We start from the raw sequence: 7,881 nt of genomic DNA on the forward strand, positions 1-7,881 counted from the left end.
GGACGCTGGAGGGGGAGCCCTGCCCCTGCGCTGCGGCTGCGTCCGTCCGCGGCGGCCTGTCTGGGGGCGGCGTGGCGCCCGGCTGGGCCGCCCCGTGCCCGGCACGCCCCGCCCGCGTGCGGCCCGGGCTCCACAGAGCCTCGCACACACCGTACTCGCAGTGGCCTCCCGGGGTCCGTCACCTCCCCTTGCAAATAAGGGAAGCGCGGAAATAACCTGAGAGTAATGCAGTCACGTTTTCTACTCAGGTAAGCATTCCGACAATGTCCTGTGTGTTGGGCTGCAATGCAGGTGTGAGAGGACGCTCTCTTGGATTCATCCCAGCTTTATTCGTCATGTGGAAATAGCCAACCCGGGAGAACATTGCAGCAACGTCGAAGTGATGTGAGTGCCCGCTTCCGTGGCGTCGCCCCGCAGGCCGCCCGCCCCATGCCCGCCCTGTCCCCACTCGGGTCCGTCCTGGGGCTCGGCCGGGCGCAGCTATTCGGTTCTCCCTTGCAGAGCCACGCTGAAAAGTGGAAGGAAAGTCTGCCTGAACCCTGACTCCCCGGTGATCAAGAAAACAGTCTATGAAATGATGGATGGTGATGACGATGATGAGTGATCTGCCAGTCTCTGCCAAACCTTTTTACCTACCAGGAGGAGCAGGATTTTTAAGTCTTGACTTTATAGGGTTCTTATTTATCCAGGATACCCATGCTGCTGTATTAAAATTTGGATATGTTTTTCATTCTGTATCAAAAATCACATTTTACTCCGAGAAGAGTTGTTAAAAGATAATAGAAAGATGAAATAAGCAAACCTAGTTTCAACAGCAAATATATATGGTTTACTGCCTAATTCTTAGATTAACATTGTACCCTCCTCTGCATTTCTTTATTTGAAAATTCCTTTCCCAATGTATTTGTGGTAATTTTTCTTGCATTTGTTTACTTTTAGACTAGACATGCCCAGAATGATTAATAGATTCCATAATGGTCCATGATACTAGGATTCACACAGAGCCCAACATAGAATAATTGCTCAATAAATGTTTGTTAATATATTGAGGAACTTGGAGTTTTTCAGTGTCTTAATCCTAGTATGTCTTATTTCAAAGCATTCTCTAAAAGGTTTTTTTCTGCTGTTTACTTTAGGCTTCAAACTTTAAAAATAAAAAAAAATGTGGAATGCAAGTCTTGGAAGCAGTCATTCTTTTCTCTTAAGTGAATATATTTAACAGTAGCTGAACACAAACATACAATAGCATAAAAAAGCATTACTTTACACTATTAAAAAGTCTAGTATTTTTTGCAACAACAAAAAAATAGATTTTACTTAATGTTGAATGTTTCACTCTGGCATGTTTATATATATTTGCATTTACTTAATATCTCCATGGTTACAATTTAGGTATTAGAATTGCCCTTGCAAATAAGTATAATAGAAAACTTTACTAGATTATTATTTTTTATCAATGGAATTTTATTACTTTCTTAACCCATACAATTTATACCCACAGTATTCTTACAGAAGTATTAACATGAAAGCAAAATTTGCTATTAATTTGTTGTCATATATTATTTATTTTAACATAATTGTTATGGGAAAAAAAGCATTAATTCCTTTGTGTTTCTTTTCCCCCCACATTGGTATTTGGAAATCACTAAGTTGATGATCTGTGTCATACTTAGTGTAGTATAATATTAATAATAGTTCAAATTCATTAATCACTTTATGCCTTGCATAGTGAGTGTTTGACATGCATGAATCAAGCAGTTTTTAAAAGTTAGGTATGATCTGGTTAAAAGGGCATCCTCTGCCAACAGAATAACTAGGTAACCTGGCTTCACCACTGGCTAGCCGTATGACTGTGTTCAGGTTGCTTAATATCTCTGGTCCTTAGTTTCTTCATCCCTAAAATGGGGATAACAGTGTCTACCTCATAGAGCTGATGGTAAGGATTAAAAGAGCTAATTCATTCAAGGTGCTTAAAATCATGCATGTCACCCTATAACCCATATAAAAATGTGCGCAATTATTTGTTATTCTTGCTATTAGCATCCCCAGGATTATAGACAAGAAAAGTGAAGTCAAAGAGAATAAAAAATTTGCCCCAAGATGTAGGTGAGAGCAGGAATAGAAACTGCATCTCACCCACCACACCAGACCACTGCCCATAGTTCTCCTTTCTCTAACGAAGAGATCACATAGCGTCGTGGATGCACAAAACAGGACTTGACACACAAACAGCGTACTGTGTAGACCATACTGGCTATAGGAGAGGAAGTGAGTTCACCCCTCCCACCTGTGCATGGACCTTGGGCAGCACCTGTGTACTGAGCACGCAGCTCGCACATTCTGCATTATTTTTTTTTTCTTTTTTTTTTTTGAGACAGAGTCTCACTTTGTTGTCCAGGCTAGAGTGAGTGCCATGGCGTCAGCCTAGCTCACAGCAACCTCAAACTCCTGGGCTTGAGTGATCCTTCTGCCTCAGCCTCCCGAGTAGCTGGGACTACAGGCATGCGCCACCATGCCCGGCTAATTTTATATATATATATCAGTTGGCCAATTAATTTCTTTCTATTTATAGTAGAGACGGGGTCTCGCTCTTGCTCAGGCTGGTTTTGAACTCCTGACCTCGAGCAATCCGCCCGCCTCGGCCTCCCAAGAGCTAGGATTACAGGCGTGAGCCACAGCGCCCGGCCCATTCTGCATTATTAAGCCTCTTTTTATTATCTCCTCACCTCCACAGGCTCAATGACTTAGAGTGCTTTGTCTATAAAACACATGCATTGATTAACAGTTAACCAAAACACACATAAACATATAACAAAACAGTAAATGAGGATTGTGATCATTTTCATTATTGTAGGGAAATAAAAGTTCCCTCCATGGCCACCGATGGAGCCACCACTCCCTCCCACACTCCTGTCTGCCCACCTCCCCACCGCTCTCAGCCGACCCTGGGTTCGCTATGTCCACCGAGAGGTTTTATTCGGATACTGAGTGGTCAAGACAGACAAAAGAAAGCAAGGAATTGCTATAATCTGTCAAGGGTGGTTTCCTGATGTCCTGACCTCAGGACACTTTGATTATGAAACCGTGGCCTGAAAGCATTTTTTTCATGCATTCTTGCAAACAAACATGTGCTGAGTGCTTAGTGTGAACCACACCCTTATTGGAGACTGGTAAATGCCAGAGAAAAGACACACGAGGGCTTTCCTTGTAGAGCACAAAATCCTGCACGAGAGTCGCAAACCCATGGCCCCCGTGATACATATGATCTCTATCCAAGAGGCAAGATCATCCTTGGGAGGAATTATAGCCTTTGATGGAGGTGACATTGGAAATGGTCCCTGAACATCAAGCTGAGCACCAGTGACAGGGCCATACCGCTCCTCCTGCTCAGTCTCTCTGCACTCTCTGCATCCATGTTGAATTCCAGGTTAAAAAAGTAAATTTCTTATTTTTTCTCAGAAAATGTTTCCAGCTTCCGTGCTGCTGCTCACTTGGCCCCCTCATGCTCGCCTGAGGCAGCTCCCTCATGCACACAGCTTTGCCTTTCAGCTCCTGTCCTTCCAGGAAAGAGGCCCGGGTCCCTGGAGATCTGTACGTTGCTAAGTGGCTTGGGGCTCCAGGCAGTGGCACATCATTCTGTCCTACGTTATGGACTATGAGTTCAGTGGTGGCACACTCTGTCTTTTCCCTCTTTGTAAACTAATTTAAAGATAATTCAGCTCCTGGCTCATAAGTGGCAGACGGATGGGAAATGAAAGAATAGACACTTGCATCACCAATGAGGCAAACAGAGCAACTTGTGTTGAAAATGATCTCTGCTTTCATTCTCTGGGAGGTAGTTTCTCTCCAAGACTGGCAAAATTCTAGGCCCCCCATTTTACCACTTTAACAAGCCCAGGGAGAATTAAGAATGTCTGTTTTAGTTGTTCCAGCAAAATACTCGAGGGACTGTTTCTGATTTGTCTGGGCTTTGGTCAGTTGCCCACCTCTAGACTTAGTCATCAGAGAGAGTGTGGGGGCTGTTCTGGATCCCACGCGCTGAGAGGCTGAGAGCAGGTAATCAGGGTTTGTGACCAGACGAAAGAGAAAGGGGAGCCAGACAAGCGTCGCTGGGGAGACTGCACAGAGAGGCGACCCGACTCCAGCACACACCGTGCCCTGGGACTGTGGGGTGGGGGGCGGGGACTCTTCTCCCCTCAGAGCCAGAGTCGCTGCTCCACAAGGGATGACCTTAGGGAAGCAGGAACGGTAGCTGGGAGGGACACGCTTCTAAAGCAAGCCGGGCTAGAGCAGAGCTACGCTGCCCATTCGTGCCCGATAGTCAGCACGGTCACTTCTCGGCGTGGACGAGTCAGTGCCGCAGTCGAGGCTCCCCAGAAAAGCAGAGCCTGAGTCATGGGCCTGCCATGCGGGTCATTTATTAGGGGAGTGTTCCCGGTGCATAGGACTGAAGAAGTAAGAAGAGTGAAATAGGAAACTATGGTCTGGGCAAGTGGAGTTCAACCCTAGTGGGGACCCTCAGCGAAACAGTGTAGAATGCCTGCCTAAAATACACAAAAGGGAGAAACATTGATCCATTGGCCTCCGATCCCCATGGGAAAGGGAGGTTGCACGGAATCAACAGAGAAACACTGGGCCAGAGGTGACAGACACCTGCTGCAGCTGAGGCAAGTGGCTGCCAGGTCACACCTGTAGGCAGCTGGCTGCTGTGGCAGTGACTGGGTTGAAACAGTGGCCTCGACAATATGAGCACCCTGGGTTCCACTGTCTGTTCTGAGAGTTTCCATGATGATTACAGGGCAAGTGGATTTCAACCACCAAAGCTTCCATTTTTGAAGCTTCCTCTGTTTCTTTAAGGATCGTTGGTCACGTAGATTTAAAGCATGCATAGACACCTGGCCTTCAACCCTTGGTAAGTAATTGCCTGGGAGAAACACTTGTTCACACAAGAGAATGAATGTGTTTATCACTCCAAGCTAAAGCATTCCTTTGCTCACACATTTCAGATTGTAGCTTAGGGTGACCTCATGGATTCAAGTGGCATATTAAGGAAAAAACAACAACAACGAAAACAACAAAAAATTTTCCTTTTTGCTTCACTTACAAAAAACAAGTGATTTTGATGAAGTCATTTCCAGGAGTCAAGTTGTGCATCATCTGCAAGTGTCAGCTGCCTGTAGACATGCTTGATTTGCCTGATGCGCTTGGCAGCTCCTCTAGCTACTTGGAGCTATACTCTCTTTGTTTCCTCGTTACATGAGAGTTGGGTTGGCTCTGGAGACCATTACAGCAAACTATCTGTCTTTTCTCAGTTACGAGAACTAGATGAGAGACGTGCACAGCATGATTAATGCTGAAGACAAACTATTGAATCCTGTGAATTAGGATGAAGCATCAAAACTAGGGCAGTAGATATTTTGGATTTTCATATTTGTGTAAATATGTATCTAGCAAAAATTCAATTTCCTTTCTAGAAAGCTAGCAGGTAAAGCACACTTATCCACTAATTTCCTTTTGGCATTATTCTAAACTGATTTAGAAAGAGAAACTTTTTTATAAATAAACATTATATTTAGAAAGAATTTTGAATTTACAAAAAGTGCAAAGATAATAAAGTGTCTGTGCCCCTTCCACCCAGTTCCCCTATAGTGAACATGTCACATCACCATGTCCATGCTAAGAAACCGACACTGGCACATTCCTTTTAACTAAACTCCAGACTAAATCACGTTTCACCAGCTTCTCCATTGATGCTCTCTTTCTGTTCCAAATGCAGTCCAAGCGCTCATGTCTCCACACTTGCCTCTGGCCTGTGATTGGTTTTTAGTCTTTCCTTATTTTTCATGATCTTGACAATTTTTTATTTCAGCATATTACAAGGTACAAATGACAAAAATGTTTAGGTTACATATATTGTCTTTGCCCCACCCGAGTCAGAGCTTCAAGCGTGTCCATCCCCCAGACAGTTCACAGTGCACCCATTAGGTGTCAATATACCCCTCCCCTCTGCCCCCCTCCCATCTGCCCAACAACAGATAAATGCTACCACTATATGTGCATGTAAGTGTTGATCAGCTAATACCAATTTGATGGTGAGTACATGTGGTGCTTGCTTTTCCATTCTTGGGATACTTCACTTAGTAGAATGGGCTCCAGCTCTATCCAAGAATATACAAGACGTGCTAGATCACCATTGCTTTTTGTAACTGAGTAGAACTCAATGGTATACACATACCATATTTTATTAATCCACTCATGTATTGATAGGCACTTGGGTTGTTTCCACACCTTTGCAATTGTGAATTGTGCTGCTATAAACATTCTAGTGCAGATGTCTTTTTTATAGAATGCCTTTTTTTCCTTTGGGTAGATGGTCAGTAATGAGTTTGCTGGGTCAAATGGTAGTTCTACTTTTAGGTCTTTGAGGTATCTCCTTATTATTTTCCATAGAGGTTGTAATAGTTTGCAGTCCCACCAGCATTGTAGGAGTGTTCCTATCTCTCTGCATCCATGCCAACATTTATTCTTTTGGTACTTTTCGATAAAAGTCATTCTCACTGGAGTTAAATGATATCTCATTGTAGTTTTGAGTTGCATTTCCCTGATGATTAGAGATGTTGAGTACTTTTTCATATATTTGTTGGTCATTAGTCTATCTTCTTTTGAAAGGTTTCTGTTCACATCCTTTGTTTACTTTTTAATGGGGTTGTTTGATTTTTATATTGCTGATTTTCCTGAGTTCTATATAGATTCCAGTTATCAGGCCTTTTTCAGATGTGTAGCATGTGAACATTTTCTCCCATTCTGTAGATGGTCTGTTTGCTCTTGTGATAGTTTCCTTGGCTGTGCAGAAGCTTTTTAATTTGCTAAGGTTCCATTTATTTATTTTTGTTGTTGCTGTGATTGCCTTTGGGGTTTTCTTCATAAATTCTTTCCCCAGGCCAATGTCTATAAGTGCTTTTCCAACATTTTCTTTTAGAATTCTTATAGTTTCATGTCTTAGGTTTAAGTCTGTTATCCACTGTGAGTTGATTTTTGTGAGAGGTGAGAGGTAAGAAGTGTGGATCCTGTTCCAGTCTTTTGCATGTGGTGATCCAATTTTCCTGGCACCGTTTATCGAAAAAGGATTCTTTTCCCCAGTGTATGTTTTTGTATGCTTTGACAAAGATCAGATGGCAATATGAGGATGGCTTTATATCTGGGTTCTCAGTTCTGTTCTATTGGTCTATATCTCTGTTCTTGTGCCAATGACATGCCGTTTGAGTTGGTATAACCTTGTAGTATAGCTTGAAGTCTGGTAAATTAATGCCTGACAATTTGCTTTTTTTGCTTAAGATTGCTTTTGCTATACAGGGTTTTCTCTGGTTTCATATGAAGCGTAGAATTATTTTTTCTATATCTGTGAAAAATGATGTTGGTATTTTAATAGGAATTGCATTGAATCTGTAGATCACTTTGGGTAGTATAGACATTTTAACAATGTTGATTCTGCTGACCCATGAGCATAGTATGGTTTTCCACCTGTTTACATTCTCTGCTAATTCCTTTCTCAGTGTTTTGTAATTTTCCCTGTAGAGGTCTTTCACCTCCTTAGTTAAATATATTCCTAGGTATTTTATTTTCTTTGTTGCTATTATAAAGGCTACTGAGTCTTTGATTTGATTTTCAGTTTGACTGTTGTTGGTGTATATGAATGCTACTGATTTGTGTACATTGATTTTGTAACCTGAGACTTTGCTAAGTCTGTTTATCAATTCCAGTAGTCTCATGGCAGAATCTTTCCAGGGCTCAGTTTCCAGGGTTTTTCTAAGTCTGTCACAAGGGGGCTCCAAATCCACATCCTTCATGGCTCTGTGTTTGTGAAAATGAATCAAAGGTTAA

General features: G+C 42.7%; 1 long non-coding RNA gene across 1 annotated transcript; it reads left to right on the forward strand.

The window, feature by feature from the left end:
* Positions 1–206: 206 nt before the first annotated feature.
* On the forward strand, positions 207–1,053 carry LOC105860490 (uncharacterized). The gene is made up of 2 exons (XR_012915067.1): positions 207–384; positions 502–1,053. It is a non-coding gene; the product is annotated as an uncharacterized LOC105860490 (long non-coding RNA).
* The last annotated feature ends 6,828 nt before the right edge of the window (positions 1,054–7,881 follow it).

Source organism: Microcebus murinus, chromosome 26 (assembly GCF_040939455.1).
Source record: "Microcebus murinus isolate Inina chromosome 26, M.murinus_Inina_mat1.0, whole genome shotgun sequence".
NCBI lineage: Eukaryota > Metazoa > Chordata > Mammalia > Primates > Cheirogaleidae > Microcebus > Microcebus murinus.